Source organism: Diceros bicornis, chromosome 7 (genome assembly GCF_020826845.1).
Source record: "Diceros bicornis minor isolate mBicDic1 chromosome 7, mDicBic1.mat.cur, whole genome shotgun sequence".
NCBI lineage: Eukaryota > Metazoa > Chordata > Mammalia > Perissodactyla > Rhinocerotidae > Diceros > Diceros bicornis.
Window position 1 is genome coordinate 43627110 of NC_080746.1, and position 26531 is coordinate 43653640.

The following is a 26531-nucleotide window of genomic DNA, read 5'->3' on the forward strand; positions in this document are numbered from 1 at the left end:
AGGACAAATTGTAGATGACTCTTCATATAAGTGCTTGTAGAAGAAGAATGCCAAACCTAGTTGGACACTCTCTTGTTTCTCTTTATTATAACACTTATTGTACTATCTTGTAACTGTGTTCCTTTGTACGTCTTCCTAGACATTATGATCTTTTTTGAGGTCAGGGACTTTATTTTACACATATTTGTACCCATAATTCCTGGCACAGAATAACTATTTGATAAATGCACTTTCTTTTTTTTTGTGAGGAGATCAGCCCTGTGCTAACATCTGCCAATCCCCCTTCTTTTTTTTTTTTTTTTTTTTTGCTGAGGAAGACTGGGCCTGGGCTAACATCTGTCCCCATCTTCCTCCACTTTACATGGGATGCCGCCACAGCATGGCTTGCCAAGCAGTGCATCGGTGTGGGCCCGGGATCCGAACCAGTGAACCCTGGGCTGCCGCAGCAGAGCGTGCGCACTTAACCGCTTGCGCCACTGGGCTGGCCCTGATAAATGCACTTTCAATGAATGAATGACATGAAGAACAACTTTGATGTTAAAAGGGAAAGCTATCTGAGGCCAGCCCCATGGCCTAGTGGTCAAGTTCGGCACGCTCTTCTTCAGCTGCCCTGGTTCAGTTCCTGGGCACAAACTTATACCACTTTTCAGCAGCCATGCTGTGGCGGTGACCCACATACAAAATAGAGAAAGATTCGCACAGATGTTAGCTCAGGGTGAATCTTCCTCAGCAAAAAAAAAAAAAAAAAAGGAAAACTCTTTGCTTGGTAATTCACTCTGCATTATATCACCTAATGACAAATGAAAAATCTAACACACCTGTACTTTGCTTAGATGCCTATTTGAGATTTCAAAAACATTGGTTTCATACAATATTTTTCCTAACCCTGCACCTCTCACTTCCTTCACACATTCATCATGATTCATAAACTCTAAATGAAAAATGAATATAACATTTGTTAATAACGCTTTATTTGAAAGTGTCCAAAATGCCAATGTACTCCTCTAGGTGGATGTCTTATTTCCACTTTCATATGCATAATTTTTTTTCTCTCTTTAAAGGTCCTGCTTAAAAATGCCTATTTTGAGAAGTCATCTTGATATCCATAAACATTTGGTACTAATACACTGATCTCTAATTTAATTTTAATTGTTAGCCTTTTGTTACACATTTTACTCTTTTATTTCCTTTCAGATTTTAAGCTCCTTGGCGCTAGGGCCGTATCTCGTTCCTGTCTATTTTCCAGAGTTACCACAATGCCTAATTTATAGAAACAGCCTTTTGAATGAGTGAATGATATTATACTAAATAATGAAGCAATTATGAAGGATAAGAGATGATGGCTTTTATTGAAGAACTTTAATCAAAGTGGGACAGCAGAGCCTAAATAGAAAGATAAGTAACAATACCAGAAAGCAGAGATTATGAATGCAAAAGAACAGCAACAGCTTGTGTTCAGGAGAGCATTATGGGCTCCTTGTCCATACCTAATGATTCTCATTAAGCTCAAAGCTCCTGTTTGAAGGACATCCTGAAATGTTTCAGAGTGCCACAGGCCCATCCATACACAAAAAATGTGTGGCACTACTTTGTGGGTAGGTAGATAAGTTAAAATGTGACTTAATCATCCTCTTCCTCTCTCAATGCAGGAAATAATAGATTCAGAATAAAAATATTAAATAAAGGAAAGGTAATACACTTGCATCTGCTACTAGCCATCAGCTCTTCCAGAATCTCTAGACTGAAAGCTCCCATAGAGGAAGGATTACACCTGACAGACCACTTAGCACATAACAGTTATACAATAATTACTCTTAAATGAACAAATTGCAAAGCAACTATTAGATGATGAATAGTTATCGCCTAGTTACAAAACTTTTAAACAATAGAACAGTAACGTACAAAATAAAAATATTTAAGTTTAATTCAGTTATGCGAGAGAGCATTTTTGTCCTTTACTAATATGTTTTCATCTAAGTACTTCATTTAGTTTGAAAGGCATTTCTTAAAATTATCACCATAGACTAAGTACTGGGCTGGGTCACAGAAACACCAAAATAATATCTTTTTTCTATTGCTTAAACTGGGATTTCTGACTCTTGGAACTGTAATGTTTGGTACAAAGCAGATGCTCAATAGATAATAGCCATTATGATCCCCACCTATGCTCAGCTAGAATTGACTATATGTAAATCAGAAAAAAGAGTTATGTTGGCTAACCAGTCTTGGAGAGTGTATGTAATCAAACCTTGTTAGGCTGAAATGATTTAAAACAGTGTTAACCAAGAAATCTTGGAATTTTCCTGTGAACTCAGCTGGAAGAAGGCTTGAGAGCTCAAACAGAACACTGTTGTCAGACGAATCTTGCAAGGTCTCTCATCTATGTGTTTAATTTCCCAACTCAGAAACCTTAAGTGGATTCTAATGAACTATATAATGATTCTAAATTCCTTAACAAAGCACTGTCAGCTATCTACATTTGGACTCTTTCTATTTTATTTATTTATTTTTTTTGTGAGGAAGATCACCCCTGAGCTAACATCCATGCTAATCCTCCTCCTTTTGCTGAGGAAGACTGGCTCTGAGCTAACATCTATTGCCAATCCTCCTCCTTTTTTCCCCCAAAGCCCCAGTAGATAGCTGTATGTCATAGTTGCACATGCTTGTAGTTGCTGTACGTGGGACGCGGCCTCAGCATGGCCGGAGAAGTGGTGCGTTGGTGCGCGCCCGGGATCCGAACCCGGGCCGCCAGTAGCAGAGCGCACGCACTCAACCGCTAAGCCACGGGGCCAGCCCCACATTTGGACTCTTTCTAGCAGCATCCTCCATTAACTTCCCTGTCATGTCATACTCTTATGTAACTTCCTTAGTCTTGCTAACTCTCGTTTACTCATCTATAAAATAGGAATAATAAAAGATCCTATTGCACATAGTGGTTAAAAACGGTTGGCAAGGAAGTCTGGCACTTAGATGACTGTGAATGAATGACAGATGCCATCATTCCATATTTCAAAAAAAAATCATTATCTTATTTGATGAGATCATTTTAAGTAGAACCTCATATGTGTACTCAGAAATCTCCTATGTTTAAAACTAATACATTATCATATGTTAACCTAAAGTTAAGGAAAACTCATTTTTATGAAAACAGCAAAGAATTCATTCTTAAGTATACCAAAAATTTCTACGTATATCTGATTCTTATAGAAGTATAATGTATTGAATCAAAGCTGAAATCTGTCCTGGAAAGTAGCACCAGGAATTTTGAAGTGAATAAACATTTAAAAGGAAGGAGTGGCCCTTAAAGAACTTGAAAAATGAAAAGGCATTCTCCAGACAGATGAGATAGAAAGGGTCCTTTTATTTCACGTACAGCAGAATAGTCATGGAATGTTAGTGATTTTAGTGTGATAAGAAGGAAGGTGAGTGTGATTTGTATGGGGCAATGTGGAAACTGTTGAGACTTGTTTGGAATATAAAAGTAAAAACTCAGCCAGAAGCTGATTGAGAATAAATATTGGCAAAGGTCACAAATTTGAAGGTCTGTAATGGGAATTCTGAGAAAAATATATTATTAAGACCCAACTGAAGGGAATTGAGTCAGCATGTGTCTAAAGAAATATCTTCTTCAAAGCTCTTGAGAGAATGTGGGGAACAGTAAACCAAAGATTCAATTAAAATGCAATTTTATTGGAGGAGGAGAGTAGTATGGATTGGAGGGATGTTTCATTGTTTATTTCAAACTAGAAACTAAAAGCTAGAATTTCTGTTTTTTGTTTTTTATTTTTATTTTTTTTAATAATTGGAACCCTTGTACACTGTTAGTGGGAATGCAAAGTGGTACAGCCACTATGGAAAAACAATATGAATGTTCCTCAAAAATTTAAAAAGAACTACCATATGATCCAACAATCCCGCTTCTGGGTATTTATCCAGAAGAATTGAAAGCAGGATCTTGAAGAGATATTAGCACTGCTGTGTTCATTGCAGCCCTGTTCACAATAACCAGGATGTAGACACAATCTAAATATCTATTGACTGATGAATAGATTTTTTAAAAAGGTGGTATATACACACAATGGAATATTATTCAGCCTTAAAAAAGAAAAAATCTTGCAATATGTGACACATCTATAAATCTTGAGAACATTATGCTAAATGAAATAAGCCAGTCACAGAAGGGAAAATAGTGCATGCTTCCACTTATATGAGGTATCTAAAATAGTCAAATTCACAGAAGCAAAGAATAGAATGGTGGCTGCCAGGGAGTTGCTAATCAAGGGCTATAAAATTTCAGTTATGTGAGATGAATAATTTCTAGTGATCTGGTGCACGATATTGTGCCTGTAGATAATATTCTGCAGTCCAGATAACAATACTAACTACACTTAAAAATCTTTTAAAAGGGTAGATCTCATATTGAATATTCTTACTATGATTAAAAAAACAAATAAACTAGATGGGAATTCTAAAAACTAAAGAATGCTAAAAGGCCCAAATAATAACCAAAACAATAACAAATATTTATCTTGTAAAATGCTAAATCTTAGATGCATTTAGACTATTCACCTAATAAAAAAATAAACAACAAATATTATTGAAAAGACACAAACATTCACGCCTATAAATATGCCAAGTGCATCTTCTCAAAGTCGTGGCTTTGAAATCATACATGCTTGGTTTTAAATCGATCTCAGTTACTCACATACACAATTATAGGTAAATTGTTCTGTTTTACCCATTTTATAATCTTTACCACTCCACAGAAGAGGCTCTTCTTAAAGTTACCAAGGCGTGGTCAATTCTCTGCTTCTGTCTCTCTCTCTGTCATTGGAATGACTGGACCTTGCAACACTGGATAGCCGTGAGAGTTATCTAGACCCATAAGGACATCTATTTCTACCAAATAGGAAAAAACATGACAAAAATGTAGGTTTCCATCAAGATTAGAGGTATTTAGACCTATGTAGGAAGATATTTTAAATAACACAAGAACCAAAAAAATTAAATTCAGTGATATAACCACCTGAGTGGCATTGCAGTCTTGTGAGAAAAAGAATTAGATAAAAATCCAAACCCAAGTTTGTAATCTATATGGGTTGTGAGATCTACAAGTTCATTTAGTGGGCTGTTACAGTGACTGCAAATAGGCCATCACAGGCACAGATGTCAGTATCTCTAGTCAGTATCTCAGGTAAAGAAGCAAATTCCAGACATCTAAGAGAGTATCCTTGAAGATTTTGTGATGACATCAATATTTTCTTTGTAAGAAAGTATATTTTTACCTCTAGAATATTTAGATTTAAACATAGAAATGTATAGGCCATTGAACCCGTTAATTATAAGAAATTTAGGCATATCTGGGGCCAGCCCCGTGGCGTAGCGGTTAAGTGCAAGCACTCCGCTGCTGGTGGCCCTGGATTCGGATCCCGGGCGCGCACCAATGCACTGCTTGTCAGGCCATGCTGTGGCAGCGTCCCACATAAAGTGGAGGAAGATCGGCATAGATGTTAGCTCAGGGCCAGTCTTCCTCAGCAAAAAGAGGAGGATTGGTGTGGATGTTAGCTCAGGGCTGATCTTCCTCACAAAAAAAAAAAAAGACGTTTAGGCATATTTGGTATTTCAAAAATCTGTTGTATGATATTTAGGAGAATTTGGTCTATTGGATTAGACTTGATTCTAATATAAGCTGTATAATTGAGTTCATCTTTGGGGTTTTAAGTTGAAATTGTTTACTATATTTATATGTGGTTTTACTGGAATACGTAAAAAAAGTTGATTCTCCATAATTGTAAATAAAATTTATTAGACTTATAAGAATTAATTTTAAGTACTTGAGAAAGTTTGTTAAACGATTGAAGTACATAAGAATTAATAGAATAAGTAAAATATATAAATGCTGTTTAAATTGTTTAACAGTATTTAATTATGTAAAATAAGATTAAAATTATAAAATGTCCCATAATTATTGTTAAAATTTATTAGATTTATAAATAGAATAAGATATATATGCTGAAATTAAAGAAACTAAGGAAGAACAAGGTTCTTTTTAAAATTTCTAACTTCAGTCAACCAAATATTGATTATAAAAATTGAAGTAAAACTCTGAATAGTTTTTTCTGTATGAAACCTGCCTTCAGGACATTTTTTTTTTAAGTGTCACAGTGCAGATACTCAGAGAATTTAGCAAAGTTAATTGCTAGTTCCCCAATTAACACTTTCTCTTCTAGACTAGATGACACCACTCATCTCAGACTGACTGGCATTCCTTCTCAGTATCCTTTGCCAGCTCCTCCATCACCAGCCTTTTAAATGTTGGAGTGTCTCAAGGCTCTGCCTTTGGCCCTGTGCTCTCTTCTTTCTACAGTATCTCTTTAGGCTATTTCAGACTCTGAGTACCATCTATACTTTGGCAGAAACTGGCTAGAGGTTCACCAAATACATTTCCCTGTTTCCTAGGCACACAGCTAGACTATAGATCTCAGTCCCCCTTGAAGCTAGGTAGCCCCACATTACTGCACAAGAGCTAATAAAATATGAGAGGAAGTGATGTGTGTCACAGCCAAGCCTAGCTCTTAAAAGCCTCCTACACAATCTTCCACTCTCTCTTCACCTTAATCATTTGGCTGAATGCACAGGATCTAGCAGAATAATCAGAGGCCCTGGGAGATGTATAGCCTCAAGATGGAAAGAATATCGATTTCTGAATCATTGCTTAGAGGGGTGACCAGCAATCAAGAACGCCCAATTGGACTTAATGGAAGTGAAAAATAAAACTTCTATATTTTTTTAACCCAATGGATTTATTTGTTACAGAGCTGGTGTTACTAAATATCACTGATCTTGATGGAATCCTCCATTCTTTCATGTTTGTTGTCAGCCTAGACTTCACCCCTGAGATCCAGAATTAAATATCTAATTGCTTAATTGAGATCTCCACCTGAGAGGCTATTAGGCTGCTCAAACTTCACATGGTCAGAGAGAAGTTGGGTTACTACCCACCTCTATTAGTCAGGGTTCTACAGAGAAACAACAAATAGGATATATAGAGACATATATAAGAGGAGATTAATTATAAGAATTGGCTTACATGGTAATAGAGGCCAAGAAGTCCCACAATTCGCTGTCTGTGAGCTGGAGAGCCGGGCAGGCTGGTGGTATAATTCAGTCCAAGTTGGAAGGTCTGGGAAGGGACATGTAGGGGGTGTCTCTGGTGTAAGTCTCCAAGTCCGAAGGCCTGAGAACCAGTTGCTCCGACATCAGAGACAGGAAAAGATGGACATCCCAGCTCAAGAAGGGAGAGAGAGAATTCATTTTTTCCTTCATCTTTTTGTTCTGTTAGGGCCCCAATCACATTGGTGAGGGCGGATCTTCTTTACTCAGTCTACTGAATCAAATGCTAATCTCTTCCAGAGACACGACTACTGACATATCCAGAAATAATGTTTTACCAGCTATCTGAGCATCCCTTAGCCCAGTCAAGCTGATGCATAAAATTAACCATCACATCACCCCCCAACAAATTTACTCTCCATCTCCCCAACACCACCCCCACCTCCTGCCAGACTTCCCTGTCTGTCCTATCTGAATAAATGACCCCGTTCTCCATTGCTGTTCAGGATGAAAACCTAAGTCATTGTTTATCCATTCACTTATGAAATATTTATTGAGTGTCTCCTATGCGTCAGGAACCATGCCAGGTGCAGCAGATGCAATAGAAACGAAGTAGACCTGGTTTCTGTTCTCCCTTTTACTCATACACAACTACCACTAGGGTCTTCCTAAAAAATAAATATGATCATATCCTTCTCTTGCTTGAAAACCTTTGCCTTTACTCTTTTTGTTCCCTACAAAATAAAGTTAAAATTTTTCATCAACATGTGCACATTTTTCCAAAACCTTGTACAAATCTATTCTTGTGGTGGACATCTCCCTTGAAAACCTCGTGTCCCTGGGCACAGTTAATGAAGAACAGATACCTGATTCAGCTCAGTCTTTTTTGCTGAAGTGTTGATTTGGAGCTTGAAGTGCCTGAAGCGTTACATATGTAGCCAGTCAGCTTCTTCCTACCACATGGATACAATAACAGAAAGTAGGATTAACTAGAAAGTAAAGAAAAGCAAGTGTCCAGAGAGGAGCAGAGAGAGTTTTGAAGTGGAGTGTGTACTCCCTTAATTCCTGACCTTCAAGATCTTAGTTCCAGTCTTTCTTGAGACCCAGTGTCATTCCTAACCTTGGGTTCTGTGAGACACTCTTGTGTCTTTATAATAAACCCCTGACTCTCTTGCCCACTCTCCTTTTTGCTTAAACTAACTGGGTTGGTTTCTTTTATACTTGCGACATAAAATCCTGAATAATTAAGCTCTCCAGCCTTGTCTCTCATTCAGCATTATTCCCCCATTCCCTGCTCCCATCATCTATCATAAAATCTTGTTACATTGAACTTCAAATGGTTTCTGGAACACTCCTGGCTTTTTTCTGGCACTAGGTTTTCATAAAACTGTCTCATGTGCCTCAAATCCCCATTACCACTTAACTTTCTGGAGGTGTTCTAGTCACGTGTTAAAGCTCATCTCAAATATCACCTCTGCAGTTCACTTTTTCTGGACTTCCGCAAGATGTTTTTATTCCATCTTGTGTGATGCCATAGTACTCCATCTACACATCTGTTACAGCGTGAGGGACATGAAATCACTATTGAAAGCTTTTCTTCCACAATAGACTGACTCAAGCGCAAGAATTATCTCTAACCAATTCTAAAAAATGTTTAGGTTAGTGTCTATATTTCTAAGAGTATACTTGATTTATATAAATGCTTTGTTAGTCTTTAAACCAATTAAATAAAGCTCTTTACAAATTAATTTTGGTGATACCATCTGGAGGTAGAAAAAAATACCACACATTTATAACACACATACATAAACATAAAGACAGATGCAAACAGAGACCTTATAGCTATCGTTCTAAAATTTTAGCCATAAATTAGGTGCCATAATACAAAACTCATTAGTTTGTAAGGAACAGTTGGAGCTATTTCCAAATAATCTTTCCCCCTTTTCTTTCTTTTTTCTCTTTCCTTCTGATAAGAATGACCTCCCCGAAGTCTGCGTTTCAAAGAGATGGCCCCTAGAGAAGTTCCTAGAGAAGACCAGGTAGAATATTTAGGTCTCAAAGGCACAAGGAAAGAGTGCAAGTTCCTCCAAGAAGGGCTTTTGATCCTAAATTCAGCATTTTACAATACCTACAAGCCTTTTGAGATGAAAAGAGGAGGTTTTGGGATTGGTAAAAAGGAAGAGTGGGCTTTGAATTCTTTCTAGAACCACATTTCTGTTCTTGTAAAGACTTGATTTGTAAGATAAGTTTAGTTGTTTTTAATTGCTCAAGGAATTGGGTTGCAACCTGAATGATATCAAGGCTGACCCATCCATCCAACTACATTATCTTCAATTTGCTTCTTTATATCAGGGGGAAGATCTTCAACTAAGATGGGAATGAAAAGATTCCTACGTTCTAGATTTAGCACTGCTTGTCATTGGAAAATTTTTCTTTCCCTTTGCGTACATAATTTTATTTAGCTTGGTGGAGAAGCCTCTTTTAAAAACGTTCCCATCAGGCTCTGAACGTCAGCTTCCAATTTGGCCCACTTCTGACCATAGAGCTACTTAAAAAAAAAAACAAATCCTTTCAAATATCTTGTCAGATTTCAGCCAGGCCAAACAGTAAATTCCTGGCAGTACTGAGCAACCCCATGGATGCAAGAAGCATCCCCCAAAAGGTGCAAAAGATACTATCCTCCCCAAATCCAGAGCCACGCTCGAAGATAGCCAAAAGAAAAAAACAAAAGACTTAAGACTATTCCCCTGAGAGCTGGCAACAATGGTAGGACCCTAGCCACGAATAGAGTACAAACTACATTTCTGTCCAATCAAGTCTAGCCACAAGTGGGGTGCAACTTACATTTCTGTCTGGCCATATTTTAGGGACCCCCAACCTAACAGTTGCCAAACCAAGTTCTCAGGACACAAAATGAGACAAACAAGAAGGCAATGGCTATCCTTGAGAGAGAGGATCAAAACCCAATGTTTACTTGAAAACAAATTCACGAGTCATAATTCAAAGACCTAATTCTTACAATTTTTTTTTTCCCTGCCGATCTAAATTTGCAAAGGAAGGGAGAATGTGAAATTTTACCTTCCCCTCTCAGCCAGGCACCACAGATAGAGTTCTGGGAAAGCTGACTTTGGTAAGAAGTCTCATCCTCTGCAGGCTTCTGCCAGTTTTCCCAGGATCCCATCTGCAGGCTCTCGAACAAGTAGGGTGTCCCAACAGGTCCCATCCTGGTCACCAGAAACTGTAGAGGACGAAAAATAGTTTTCCCTCTACCCTTTGTGGTGAGTGCTTGGCTGAGATCCTCTTTCTCTGGGACATCTCATAGATGATTTAGCTTCTCTAGGGTAAAAGTTCTCCACTGTAATTCAAAATTATCTTTGGTTAGGTTAACCTGCTTGTTCAGCCTAAAAACAAAATTTTATTCACCCAATGCCCCACACTCGACCCACTTCAGCTTAAGTTGGACCCAGTCTGACCCCACACCCAGTCCAGTTTCCAAGTCAGACCCAGTCCGACTCCAGCTGGTTTCTGGACTCAGTCCAGAAAATGAAATGCTCGAATAAAGTGTGACAGCTCATAATGCAAAAGCTGCAGAGCTAGGATCTGAGAAGGACCCACCCACCACCTCCGGAGGCGGGAAGAAAGCAGGGAGCTTGAGGGGCTCAGCAAGTGTCTTCACCTGGCTGCTCATTGCTCCTGGAGCCTGTAGCAGAGGAGTCCCCTTTGGTTCCCTCTTCCGACACCAGAACTATTGAAAGATAAACTGAGGCATATTAAAATTGTTGAGTTTATTTGAGCAGAAATCTATTCAAATCGGGCAGCGTCAAACTGGAAATGGTTAGGAACATTCCACTGACAGGAGCACGGGGAGAGGTTTTTATAGAGAAATGGCAGAAGAGTAAGGAGATCATTGACTGGCTAGAGCTTGAAGCCTAGTTGGCTGTTTGTGATTGATTGTCTTTAGCATTTTGATCTTGTAACCTTGAGGCATTTACAGGCTTAGATTTTGGTTTGCTTATATAGGCCACCACGGTATTAGAGCCACCTCAGTCTAATGGCCTCCAGGCTTAATTAATTTAACAATGCTCATCTATCAATTCAGGATTTTAGATTTTATCCCAAGCCCAGTGAGTATTACAAAAGCATCTCTTGCCAAAGATATCTCTAATGCAGTTTGTTTATTTATGTTTATAAGGACATTTCGTTATTGTTGGGGTAGGAGCTTATTAAGCAACCATTTGAGGGCTTAGAAAAAGTTGTTTGTGAATTTCTTTTACACTTTTCTGATTTATCTTGGGGTATTCAATGCCCTCCTGCACTTGAATACTTTGTTATTTTCTTCAAAAATGTCTATTTTGTGATTGTGTCCATTTCCAATATGTACTATATCTTGGTTAAAAAACTCCTGATGCGTTTCCACCTTTTCTTCTGCCAAGAGCTGAATGAAACAAGATGTTTTTTGAGTTACTGGCCAGTAATATGCAAATCAGCTCTTTGTGCCATATAAGGTTACTAGCTAGGACAGCTTTGTGGGAGAAAGACCTCTTTACCCTTCAGAAGGGGCGGGAAAATCACCCTCTTCCTCAGGACTGGCCTATCCACCTGTGGCTCTGACATGATCATATGATGTAGGCTTTATAATTCACTTCACTGTTTCTTGTCCTTTCTAGCCAGGAACTTAATCTGTTCTGTTCTAGCTCTTCCCCTTCACAGCAGGTAAGTCAAAGGAGAGGAGCGAGCTATGAGGGAAGGGTGCCGAAGACCTGAGAGTGAGGGTTTCAAGTGATGTTCTCCAGAAAGACTGAAGAATTATGCCAACCAGTCAAAACACATTTTAGAGTTAAATTTGGATTAGAATGTTTTTTCCTATCTATCTTTTTGTTCCATTTTTAAAAAATTTTCTCCTTTAAAAATGAGTCAAGCCAAGTAACTCAATAGAAGAGAAGTATGTCTTTGTTATTATTACTTTTGGCAAGCCTGGGCAGCTACCTGGATGTGAGCAATACTCACAGCCTGGGCATTGCAAGACCAGTATATTTACTATCAAAATGCATAACACAGCTGAGTTATGTCCTTCATTCAGAAGCCCCAAGGAAACATGTGCTATATAATGGGGTGAAGTGAGAAGCTGGGAGGAGAGGAAGCATAACTTCATTAGCAGTATGAATCCAAGATTCTTTCTCATTTTTTTTTTTTTCTGGTGAGGAAGATCAGCCCTGAGCTAACATCTGCCAATCCTCCTCTTTTTGCTGAGGAAAACTGGCCCTGGGCTAACATCCGTGCCCATCTTCCTCCTCTTTATATGGGACGCCGCCACAGCATGGTTTGACAAGCGGTGCATCGGTGCGCGCCCAGGATCCGAATCGGCAAACTCCAGGCCACCGCAGCAGAGCGCGCACAGCTAACCGCTTGTGCCACCGGGCCGGCCTCTCTTTCTCATTTTTTAAATTTGTTTTTTACCTCCCTTCAACTGAAGAGAATTGATGTCATAAACATTTCTTTTCCCTCCTCATTTTCATCATTATTTTTACGTAGAGAGATGGAGTAAGTGATTGACAGGAAGACCCCTTTCTGGGCTTTGTCATCCTAGATACACTCTTTCAGTGAAAACTGCACACAGGAAAATAATTGGGATTAATAAGCAACTGGGATAGGTGTTTATGCTAGCTCATATTTCAACAGGTAGGACACCTCTATTATTATTATTATCATAGCTTACCTTGGGGTTGTACATTCTGGATACTGGATTTTTGACAGCAAGAGCAAAGTAAGGTTGTCATAGCCCAAAATATGGAAAAGTTCTATAACTCAGGACTTTGAAACACAACAATTGAAGATTTTTTAAAAGCCTAATCAAAGAATTCCTTTCCTTTAAAGAAAAGAATAAAAGCTATGTACTTTTTAATACCATTGATTTAAATGTCACTAGGGGTAAAATATTACCAGTGATACACAGTGGGGTTCCCTCAGAGCCAGGCATTGCACAGCTCCCCTTGGGGCACACATAGTACTTCACATGGATTGTGCACCCTAGAGTCATTCACTTTGGGGCCCTGGTCTAGTATAAATATTTAATTCTATTTTAGTAGTCCCTCAAGCAATAGTCGCTATGAGATTCATCTTTATTCTGGTTTGGTTGAATTCTTCTTTGTTGGTTGGCCTAAATTCTGCAAACCCTCTTTTATGTGTCTTCATAGTCTGTTCTTAAACAGAACCACCCCGTTCTGCATTCAGATGTTTCTTTGTACTGTAAAGAAATTAACTATACATATGTACATCCATGGTTTTCAGAATTCACTGTACATACCCAGGTGTGTATGTGCAATGTACCTCTGTTTCCCCTCTCTGTCTCTGTTTTTCTGTGTGTGTTGATCACTTTTCTGCCTGCACCATTTAAAATGCAGTTGTTGGGGCCGGCCTGGTGGCTTAGTGGTTAAATTTGCACGCTCCATTTTGGCGACTGGGGGTTTGCAGGTTCGGATCCAGGGCGCAGACCTACGCACCGCTTATCAAGCCATGTTGTGGCAGGTGTCCCATATGGGACTATAAAGTAGTCCTCTACTATAAAGTAGAGGAAGATGGGCATGGATGTTAGCCCAGGGCCAATCTTCCTCAAGCAAAAAGGGGAGGATTGGCAACAGATGTTAGCTTAGGGCTAATCTTCCTCACCAAATAAATAAATAAATAAATATATAAATAAATAAAATGCAGTTGTCTTCACAGGAATAGTATATTATTCATGGAGATCTCAAATGAAAAATTCCTCCCATTGATAGAAATGTGGATGACCTGGCACTTCCCTTATAATAGCATTTAATATCTTCCTTTGACTAAAACAGTTTAGAATTATTATTGGTTAACCATTTTATGCCCCATAACAAGTTAGGGAAGCATGCTAATTTTACATGTCTTCCTATATCCTTGTTTATTTTTCATTCTGTTTTAGTTTGTGAATCTTTTGTAAGCCACTTCAATTTTTTTTTTGGACTAAGTTTAGAAATGTGTCACTTCCATACTTCAGCCAAATTTATATGTGCCTGCTATAGGTTGAATGTGTCCCCTCAAAATTTATATATTGAAGTCCTAATACCCTGGACCTCAGAATGTGACCTTATTTGGAGAGAGGGTCTTTACAGAGGAAATCAAGTTAAAATTAGAGTGTGTCCTAATCCAATATGACTAGTGTCCTTATGAAAAGGGGAAATTTAGACATAGACATTCATCGGGGGAGAATGCTTTGTGAAGAAGGCAGAGACCAGGGTGATGCTTCTATATGCCAAGGCATGCCAATGATTGCCAGCAAACCACCAGAAGCTAGAGTAGAGGCATGGCACAGATCCTTCTCTCATAGCCCTCAGAAGGAACCAACCCTGCCAACACCTTGATTTTGGACTTCTAGCTCCCACAACTGTGAAACAATAAATTTCTGTTGATTAAGCTATCCAATTGTGATATTTTGTTATAGCAGCCCTAGAAAACTAATACACTGCCTCTATTAAAGCAAGTATCTTGTTAACTACAGATTTTTTTATTTGGCATTTGTGTTCCATACTGGAGAATGTATTCATCAAGAGAAATAATCTTGCCTGTTACATACTTTACTCTGTGGTTGTTTTGAAAGGGATACAAAATGTAACACATGATTCCTGCCTTAAGATCCAAAATTTATTCATCAAATATTTATTGAGTGCCTGATGTAATTATGTAACAGGCACTCAGTCAGGATATGGGTCATACAGAGTTGAACACAAGAGATAACGGTCTCTACTCTCATGGAGCAGATAATCTGGAAGACAGAAATGGAGTGGAGCATTAAGAACATATACAAAAAGAAAATAATTGCATATTATGGCAAATAGTTTGAAGGAAGAGAAGGCACACCATATTTTTATAACGGTAATCTCGGTGCATACAAATAATTGATAATTGCCAAGTAGGAAAGAAACAGCTGTGTATAAAGAAGAGGGAGCAGCGATCACCCTTGGCAGTGGGATGGTCTGGGAAGGCCTCCAAGGGAGGGCATTTGAGCTCAGCTGACAAAGAGCAGTTGATTTTGATAGAGGGTAGGGAGAGAGCCCATTTACACTTGTCAAGATGAAAATAAGCAAGAACCTCTGGGTCACTAGGAGGCCATTTGTCTGGAGCATAGAGAAGTAGAATATGTATACTGTCATAGCAATGATAGCTTTTATTATTTTTAATGCTTACTAAGTGCCAGGGACGGGAATAAAAATTTGCATTATCTTATTTACCTTCATAGTTTTTTTTTTTTTAGTGAGGAAGACTGTCCCTGTGGGATGCTGCCACAGCATGGCTTGATGAGTGGTGTGTAAGTCCACTCCCAGGATCAGAACCCGTGAACCCTGGATCACTGAAGCAAAGCACATGAACTTAACCACTACACCACCAGGCCAACCCCTACCTTCACATTTTTTGAGATGGCCTTCAGCTGTCCTAATTTACAGATGAAGATGATGAAGTTTGCTCAACCATCGCTTTGAACTCATGTGATTATGCTATACTACACACCACCAAGACTTAGTCACAGGTATAACTGTGATTTGGAATAAGATCTCTTGACTCCACAAGCTCTGTTTTTTCCACAAAAGAGGACTGTCCCCCAAGAGGCAGAGTCAAAAGATAGGTTGCAGGCAGGTTTTAGAATACTTTATATTCCTAGTTAAAGACTGTAAAGTTTACTTTATAGTAAACAATGGGAGAAATAGAACTTCTGCAAAGTAGTAACATGATCTGAAATATTTTAGCATATACATGCTAAAACACTGAAGCAGGAAGGAATTTGGGGAAGTAGGATCCCTTAGCACTTACTAAAGGGGAGATCCAAATGGGAAATATAGGTGTCTTATAAGGATGGCTTAGTGTGCACGAGAAGCATCTGAGGTGCCTATTAATAATTCCCATTTCCAGGCACCACCCCAGGGAGTTGCTAATGTGAGGAGGCTGGAGACAACACTCTGTTCTCGCCTAGCCAGAGGATTAGGGAGGCAATGTGAGCCAAACTTCCTTCTTCACAGCAAGCTTTTGGCCTTCAGGGACCAGAATTCATTCATCTTTTCATTCTCTTTCCCCCAAGGACCCAAGATCTTGTTCATAATAAGCATGTGAATGAATTGAATTCAACAGTCAGAGTGAAAGACTCTTTTCAAAGAAGAATCACTAGGATTGTGTGCATTGAAAATGAGAACAAATTCAAGAAAACACAATTTGTAAGTCTGGGAGAGAGAACACATAGGGTACAGGGATGGGGACACGTGACTGACAGAAAAAGATTAAAATGAAATATCTGGCCAATTATATTTGAGTGATCTGCTGCTTAGGGTGCATGATCAAGTTCCTAGCAGGTCTTATATCTGCTGGGTACTTTTCCTCTACAGACTCTGAAAGCACTTTGAAGAGACTGTGTCACCATTAGGAGACATATAGAGCACCACTTGATTAGAGTCCCACTGTGGAAACGTGCAGGCACCGTTCTTTCTGCTGAACACCACAGAGGGGAAGCCAAGAAAAGCTTTTTCCATCGAAATAGGAGGAAGACACGTAGGGAAGCACAATATGGTTTTCTTAGTTGGAAATTGGCTGGAACACGGGGATGCAAACGCCCATCTTCTCTAAAACACTCTGGATGCCAATAGATGTGAATGGGGTGAACCCTATTAAAATAAATGGCAGGATCAAATAGTGCTGGAGTCCTTATTTAAGAAGTCCTCATTTATTGACCTGAATATAGTCGGCATTCCAATAAATAGCTGTTGAACAAAAGTAGCAATAACAAACTTAGGGAATATGTGCTCTCAAGTGGTTGCTGGTTTGTTTCCCAGATCTCTTCTGTCACTGGACCTAGATGTAGAGAGGTTGTCTTTCTTTCTCCTAGTTCATACTTCCAGATCATTTTTCCTCTGTCTTCCTTAAAAATCCCCCAGTGTGACGTTTGTATCATCAGATTATTTTACTTATTACTCTTGCTTATTGCTTCAAGATTTTATCATGTGTGTATTAATGTCAGTCTTTACAACACTCCTGTCATAAATCTGGGTAAATGTCCGTGGGTTAAAATTCCAAAATCCTGACCTCTCTTTCAGAGAACTTCCATTCTACTTTAGATACCGAAGTCCTTGCTCGTACCCTAGAACAATCAGTAGATTACTCCTCTGTCCTGCCACCACCACATCCACTAACCTGTCCAGTCTGTACATGTATATTCTCTCTTCCTTCGTGTTACTACAAATGAACTGGCCATGATCCTATCCGGTAACACTTACGCACTGAGTCTCACTCTCTTTCACTTCAGCAATTAGACTCTCTCTCTTCCTTAAACAATATTTTTCTGTCTCAGCTGGATCATTCACATAATCCTACAAATATATTATAATATATTCTCTTTTAATACAACCCCCTTCTTTAAAATAACCTCCAACTATCATCTGATTTCTCCACTTCCTATACATCAAAATTCCTTGAAAGAGATTTCTCGTATTCACTCTATCTCCTTTCTCTGCTCCTGTTCTCACTTGAATCTACTCCAAAAAGTCACTACACTAAAAAACAATAGTTCTTCTAAAGATTACCCATGACTTCCATAGTGCTAAATTCAATGGTAAACTCTGTCTTTGCCTTAATTAACCTCTCAGCAGCTTTAATGCCATAGATGACTCCCTCCTTGACATACTTTCTTTGCTTGGCTTATGGAATCTACTCTCTCAGATCTCCTATTCCCCTTGGTTGCTTCCTGTAGCTTGCCTTACTGATTCTTCTCATCTCTCCACTGGAGTTCATTGGGGTTCAGTCCTTAGATCCCTTCTCTTCTCTATTAGCACTCACTCATTGTCCCCCAGAAATTGAAAAGTTATTCTAATCAGTCGCAAAGTGCTGCATGGGACAGAAGCAGGCTCAGCAAGTAATGGAAGGGACAGGTGTCAGTTAGATGGAACAGCATCTCTGTCGTAAATGTGTCAGCCTGGTGGTCCCACTGTACCAAGTTCATAAACTGGTTGAAGAATCCTTTCAACTGGGAAGGCTCGACATTCCCAGCCCTTTGGTTCTTGGGTAACTGACTGAATTACTGTTTGGGTTAGCTTCTTGTCTATGCAGGCACGTTCCAAAGGTTAAATTCATTTTTTTGACTCATGGCCAAAATTTAGAAGATGCTGTGAATATCATTTTGAACTTGTAAATATATGAAAGAAGAGGAAAAAAAGCCAATGGCTTTAAATATTGTCTGTATGTGGATGATGCTCAAATGTTCTTTCCCCTGAACTTGGGATTCTATTCAACTGCTACTGGACATCCTCACTTGTGCAGTTAATAGATATCTCAAATTCAATATATCCTAAGTTGGACTCTTGATATTCACCTCCTCCAAACCTGACTTTCCTGTACATTTCTTGATCTTAATTAATGTTGACTTCTTTTACCAATTCTTTAAGCAACAAAGTCATTCCCCAAGTGACTTTTTTCTTTTTTTCATACATATTTGATCCATCAATCAGTTATGCTAATTATACCTTCAAAATGTATAAATAATCTGGTTATTTCTCTCCCACTTCCAACTCTTCTCCAGGTGCCCATCTTCTGTTTCTTAGATAAACACAGTCCTCTACTTTTGGTCTCTCTGATTCAGCACTTTCCTCCCTGTTATGGTCTGTTCTGAATACAGCAGCTAGGTCAGATTGGGTAAAGTCACCCCTGTACCCTAAACTCTACAGCGGTTTCTCACCGTCTTCCTTACAATGACCAACGGGCCCTGTGTGATCTGGCTGCCATTTTTTTTTCCAAACCTAATTTCTTCTACTCTTTCCAGGACCCATTTGTGGGTCACACTCTCCTCCTCGGTGTTCTTCACACTCCATGCATGCTCCCAACACACAGCTTTTATTCTTATTGATCCCTCTGCTTGCAGCACTCTTCCTCAAATACCTACCTGTCTTCTCCATTACCTCATCAGGCTTTTGCTAAAATGCCCATTTCTCAGGGAGGCTTTCCCTGACCACCATATTGAAAATTATACCCCTCCCAGCACTATCAATCCCCCATCCCTGATCAATTCTTCCTAATAATATTTATAGTCATCTGACTTACTATACATTTTACCCATTTATTTATTGACTGTCCTCCCCTCTAGAATATAAGTACAATGAGGGCATGAATTTTGTTCCCTTTTTTGTCTCCAGCACCATGAACAATATCTGACACATAGCACTCTCTCAATAAGTAACACTTGAATTCTTCAAAGTCAGACAATTCTGGATTCTGTCCCCCAGCTCCTCTACTTACCAGATGTTGAAATAAGAAATGCTGAGAAGATTAGGAACACCCCTGTGTTATTGACCAGAACCAGTGGCATACTCTTTTTCTCTACAAGGACCAGGTTGATCAACACCGAAGAAGTATCGGTGACAGTCCTACTCGTGGAGTGCAATTTAACAAAAATATATTTAGATGCTAGATGCTTTAAGTCAGATGTACTCCCAAACCCTTTTCAAAATTAAGTTAAAAGGTCTCGTTTTCTCTGCAGACTTCCTGACTTCTCAATGAGTCTCTCCTTCCTCAGCATATTTTATGCATTTCTTAATTTTAGCCCTTATTGCATTGTATTATAGTTCCCTAAATGAGTTTATTTCCCCAGCTGGGCAGTAAAGAAAGGGAAAATAGATATCCATCTTTGCATCCCCAGTCACTAGAACTGTTTATGTCACATAGTAGGTTCTCATAAATCTTTGTTGAATTGATTATATAATTTAGGCTCACGTGGCACAATATTGGCAATAATTCACTGTTATTACAAAAACAGAATTACTATAAAAAACAGCCTTGTCTGTAGACATATTAATGAAGAAGTGATCCATGAAAGAGTATCTTCGAAAATTATAACACATCCTCCAAGTTTTGGATTTAATCACCCTGGAAAAAATGTTAATAAACAAAAGTGCAAAGGTGCTTTATTTTTATAATTTCTACATTCTGTATTACCCTGATTTCGACACCAGATGTCACTAGGAGACTGTGGTCTGTGTCTATCTTCCTGCAAACCAGAAGGAAACAAAGACTTGACATTGACACATGGAGCAAAATCGATTTTCTTGTAGAAACTGTTCTGTGTGTTCAGCCTTGTAGCTTTAGTATTTTATTTTTGACCTGATTTTGACGTAGCCTAGTGTAGAAAAAAGAGCACCAGACTGGAAATCAGAAATCTTGGGTTTTAGCTCCAACTCTGACATTTTCTTGTTCTTTGACTACCTGGTGAGTTTCTTCACCTTTCTGGACTCTGAAAGTCTTCTTCCTCTGGAAATAAGGGTAGCAACAGAAGATGATCCCTGTAAACCTTCAGCTCTAACTTCTGACAATTCTAGTCCCTCCTCTTGCTAACTCCTTAGAGAGCAGCAAGGGGCTTTTCACCTCCAGGGGAGACATGAGAGAATTCTGGGTACCCATTACACACTCAATGTTATAAACACAGGCTCCCCTGGATTGTGACCTACTGTACAACTGGAAAACCTTTATGTTCTTTCTCACTTCCACACAATCTCCAGATGTTGGTTGACATGTTGTGTGAGATCCCTTTTCCATCTAGAGAATGCTCCATTTTTGTTACAAAAATGTTACACAAAATTTGTTTAAGATATCATGTAAATATGATACATTTAGCAACAGCCATTTTTGGAGTTTCACTCTGCCTGGGAAATGAATTATTTATCCTAGGTATTTCTGAATACCTAATCTGAGTATTCTCTGTCTTTGTTACCAGTTCTCTGTACTGCCCACCCATCCACCTACCTAAAACACAGACAGCTTAATCTTTTATTCATGATGTTCCTCAGAGGCCTGCAATCATAAACCACTTTTAGAAGACTCAGACACTGTTGCTGTATGAACGCCTCATTTATCTCTTTCTGTGCATATTTACCCAACGGTTAGATATTTACATTGCACATAATTCATTCTACTGTGAGTGTTCTCACATTCTCAAACCATTCCTTTGTAATTCTTTTACTCAGGGTTAAGCCACAGAGTAAGTATTTTTGAGAATAACCTGAATTAGATGGAGTCCTTAACACTTAGAGCCATTATTCTAGTACCTAAATTATATAGACCAAATTCACAAATGTTTTTATAGAATTTACTCACTCCAGGAACATATATTGAGTATTTACTAGTACTTCACACTGTTGATGTTCTGAGATTTAGACAACAAATAACACACAGTGTGGCATGGACACAGCACAAGTAGGTATTGACACAGCAAAATGATGATGGCTGCATTGGAGTTATGTGCAGCATAGAGTGGGGGGCTAGAGAAAGGCAAGCCTAACCTGTTTGGGGCACAGAGAAGGCTTCATGAAGGATTTACAGACTTACATTTGAGCTAACTTTCAGAGAAAGTCAGGAGGCTTGGATGGAAGGTTGGGAGACTATTCCAGGCAGAGGGGGCAGTAGAGGCAAAGGAACAGAGGTACAAGACTGCATAGGAAACTGGAGAACTGTATGCACATGGTCTGTGCTTATTGGTTAGTAAGTGAGAGGGGTGATTTGAGAGACAAGACTGAGTTAATATTATCCATTGATTTCTCTTTGAAATTTACAAAATGTTCTCTAGCTTCTCTCTTCCTCTTGATGTATTTTGGTTCTAGTCCAGGGTCAGTTCAGGTGCTTCCTAGGGAACTGTTCTTCATGATCTTTGTTAATTTACATAAAATCTACATTATGTATAGCCTGTGATGCATTGTTACTCTTTACTTACATGTTGTTTAACATATATATGACTCTTGCTTCAGCCAGGCAGTGAGTTCCCGGGTCATGTTTGCACTTAGCAGTCACACTGAATTATTATTATTATATGAAGGATGGAAGGAAGTAAAGAAGAAAAGAAGAGAGAGAGAGAGGAAAGAAGGTAGGAAGAAAAAAGCAAGAAGGAGCAGAATGAATATTGGTAGTCGGAGATGGAATTAATATTTTTTAAGAGTATGTTAGCTTCTGAAAAATATATATAAATCATTGATAATATAGCTGAGCAATCTGAATTGCATGAAGGTTTTAGAATATTTGTCTTTGTCCAGGACTCTCTCAAGCATATGAAACAAGAGGAAGCCCCAGGGCAAATACGTATAACCATATACGTGCTCATTGAGTGTGTTTTGTGAGGGAGAAATTGGGGAAAACAGCCTGCTCGAGAGCTGTGCTCCAAAACACTGGGCATGAAATTGAAACTCAGCATGTGTGGATTATACAAAATAATATCACATTCTAATATTTGATACCAAAGAGACCCCTAAAAAGGCAATAGCATAGGTTCTTTTATTGCCCTGCCTTAAGATTTTTAAGTCAAACTACTTTTTGGTTCAACGGGAACTCCTTGAAGGGGAAGCTCCTGCAATGGTAACAGCCAGAGATACATAAGCTGCTTCAGGGAGAGTTTAGGAGAGGCTGAAGTAAGGCAGACATGGGTGTGGGTCCTGGCTCCACTGCTTGGTAGCTATGTGACCTTGAGCAAGGTGTTTCTACTTCTCCCCAAGCTTCAGTTTCTTTGCCTGTGAAATGCAGATAATAACAGTTCCTTCTTTCTGGGGTTTTGGGTTGATTAAAGGAAATGGAGTGTCTAAAGAGCTCGGCATGGTTCTTGACACACAGTAAGTGTTTGGTAAATAATAGCCATAATTATTATTGACAAGTCAGGAACAGCAAAAAAAATAAGACTGGACTGGAGGTTAGAAAAATCTGAGGTCTAGTTCTAGCTTCATTATTCACTTGCTATGTGACCTCAGTCACGTATATCCTTTTTCTCATCTATACCATAGAGAATTCTACCTACTGTACCCACCTGGCAGCATCACACGAAATAATGTATGTAAAACACTATACAATCTCAGGAATCATTTTTATTGCAGCTCTGATCTGAAAAATGCAGGGTTCTAGGCTTCCAAGATTGAGCACCTGTGCCCTGTTCTGCCTGACAGCCTAGGACTGATCTACTTGCAGAATTTTAGTGCTCTGGTTGCTGAAAACAGCATCACATGGCACAGTGCAAAGTCTAGTGCCCATTTCATGGGTTTGTGGAGGCACACATGCCAAAGTTGAGAGTCTAATTGAAAACTTAGCAGTCCTGTATGGTGTCTTACAGTGCTTTACATTTTAAAAGAAAATCATAATATGTTGGCTATGCGGAGTTTGGTTTCATGGTTATCATAAACTTCCAAGTCACTATTGAGTGTTATTTACCTGCAGGTTATTTAGCCAATCATTCTACCCACTATTCTTAGAAACTGATATAATTTAAAGATATTGTTACTTTGACTCTTGTATCTGCAATTAAGCAAGATGCACTAGCAACATTTTCTTTTATTAATGCCAAATCTCACTTGCAAATGTCAACTTTCTTCTGAATCTTTTTCTCAAATCATACTTTAGGGGTTCAAGAGAACATGGAGGCCACCAAGCCAATACCCACTCCTTACAGCTGAGGAAACTGAACTCCAGAGAGTTTTAGAAATTTACACAAGCTCCCATGGTGTTAGTGGAAGAATGTTAAGTCTTCTTCTTTATATGTCTTCTCAGATAGATCATATTATCCTTGAAAGTAGAGTCATTTTTTTAAAAAATTGGTTTATTTCACAACATTTACATAAAATATGAAGTTAATGCAGTAAATATCTCTTTATTTATACTGTTACATTTTGTTTTATTTTATCTGTAGATAAAATAAATGGTTTATTTATCATTATAAACTTAAATACTTTACAAAATAATTCCACATTAATCATTTTGTTGTATCTCATCCATACTCATTTGAACAACACAGCGTAGATAAAACTATTATTAATCTCATGAGCCAAATGATCACATTGAGTTTCACAGAGTTTGTGACCTTGCTCAATGTCACATAGCTAGTAAAAGCAGATTCCAGTATTTAAAATCCAAGGCTTCTCCCATCCACCAACAGTGTTATTTAAATCAAAGTATTAGTTGCCTAGAGAAAATAAACTTGAAGAATAGGTTAGTCAGTTTTAAGCTATTTCTTTGCTTGGAAGCAGAGGTGATAATTTTCATTCTCTTCAAGGAAAACACTGGTTGCAGGGTGAAACTGGACACTTCTTGTATGCCCTGAATTGGAATTTTATTATTTAACCTGAAGTATTGTTAATCCTTAGGACATTAGACACAGCCATGTTTACACACAATTTTGTAAGCTTCCTTCAGAGTTAGATATAACATAGTTGTTTTTAGATTCTCTATCCATCAGAGGAGACAATTGAGGAGTCCTTCTATATGTGTCATATGCATGAACTTCCTCAAATTATCAACATAGTACTTAACTTGGCTCCCTTATTTTGGAAATCTCTTAGTTCTTTCATCATACTGCAACATTACAACTCCAGAGGAAAATGTAATTTTGATCATTTTTTTATGAAGAAATAATGATTATTATTAAATGTCGATTGTATTTACATTGAGTTACTGTTAAAATGCCATATAGTGATTGTTTAATTATATGCTGCTTCCTTTTAAAAACATTTGGAGATGGGATCATATATGCAATAGATTGATAAAATATAAGTACGTAAGAAAAATCAACAGTTGTTGAAGAATGATACATGATACTTGAAAAAAAAAAGAAGGAAGGAATTTTCCCCAAACTCAGGCATTATTTATTCTTTACTATCATAGAATTCTAGATCAAGAGGATTCATGGAGTTTATACTATTTAATACCATTTTTTTAATAGCTGAGGAAACTACAGACCCAAATGTTTTGCCAAAAGTCACACAGCAATTGGTAGTAGCACTGAAATCAGAACATAGGTTATTTTGGAGCTATGTGCCAGAATCTCCCCCAACATCTGACTTCCTTAGTAATGTATTATTTAAAAATTTAATTTCACTTTAACTTCTCCTTTGTAATCCCCAAAATAGATTATCTGATGAAAAAGTAGAAGTTCTAAAAGAATATGTTCATAAGCAAATTTTCAGTCTTCCTCTTTCAAATAGCATCTAGCAATTTGCTCATCCAGTGTGCATTGCAGATAACTACCATAAATATTGTAAACCACTGATACAACTTTCTCTTTTCTCATTCCAAACAAGGACATAGCTGAGGAAACCATTTGAGCATCTCCTCACACCATGGCTGGATTATTGGCTAGTAACTCTGAGCCCTTCTCCCCACTATCAATTCCTCCCAGCTACCATATTCTATCCTCCTCCAATCCAGCAGACAAGACCATCTTCCTTAAGTCTTGTAAGCTCTGAGAACGAAACTCTCAATGATTCATTCTTTAAAGAAATACTAAATCTAAACTTCTCTAACAAGGTTTTACAAAATCTAACCTTAGTATTTTGATGGAGAGGGAAGGCATGCATGAGGCAATTTTTAAATTTTTAGCTGGAAAGAGGTAAGAGCTGTTTGGCGATGAACATGGGGGGGGCTTCTGATCTAATACTGAAGTCAGAGGCATAATCTATGAGGACAAAGGGAAATCCGAAGCAATGGAGGCAAGATGCATTCTCTTTCTCAGATAAGAAGCTTGAGCCAGCAGAACATTCCTGTTAGAGGAAGAAGGCATATGTGGAGATTCTCAAGGGCTCTTCTCACTACAGTGGCTGGGCCACCTGGCAGTTCCTGGGGACTGGGACCCAGCCACTTCAGTCAGATGAGGTTGCCCCAGGTAAAATGCACACCTTACCTTCCTTCTTAATCTCTAGAGTTTTCCTGAACAAGTTTAACTGAATTCTTGATCAGCAGCAGCTCTGGGCTGTTTGAAAAACTTCTCTTGATCTGCATCTTAGTGCATCATTACGTAGAAGGCACCTCAGTTCAATCTTCTACTGTGAAATCAAATATATCCTATGTAGGTACATGTTGGAATAGTTCTTTGAACAAGTCAGAAAAGAATGATATCTAAGGCTATGAACACAGTGCAAGCGTACCAGGGACAGATATGTCAGCGTATACGCACTATGGCTTCTGAAGTAAACTTAAGAAGACCTCTGCTCCAACTGCACTTCAGGGAATATGCAAGACAATCAATTGGAATGTAAAAGGAATATATTAACACTTTTGTGAATGATTATTTTTATCTAAAATTAAAATAATTAAAATGTTTAGGTTTATTAATATTTAATATAACATATTAACATGTAGTACTTTCAACATATGAACAACATATGAACATATCATTATTCAGATATATATTTATTATTCATATGTTGGAAGTATATTCTCCAAAATTTTCCCTGATGGATTGAAGCATCAAAGAGGTTTGGAGACTACTGCTTTAAACCTTCTCCTTATATGCTGATAAACCTTGTGGAGCTATTCACTCCAGTATTTTGGAATGACACACATAGATTAGAAATGAATTTGCTTAGCTTCTTGGAATAACTAGGAAATGTGGTTGTGAAGACAATGTGGAT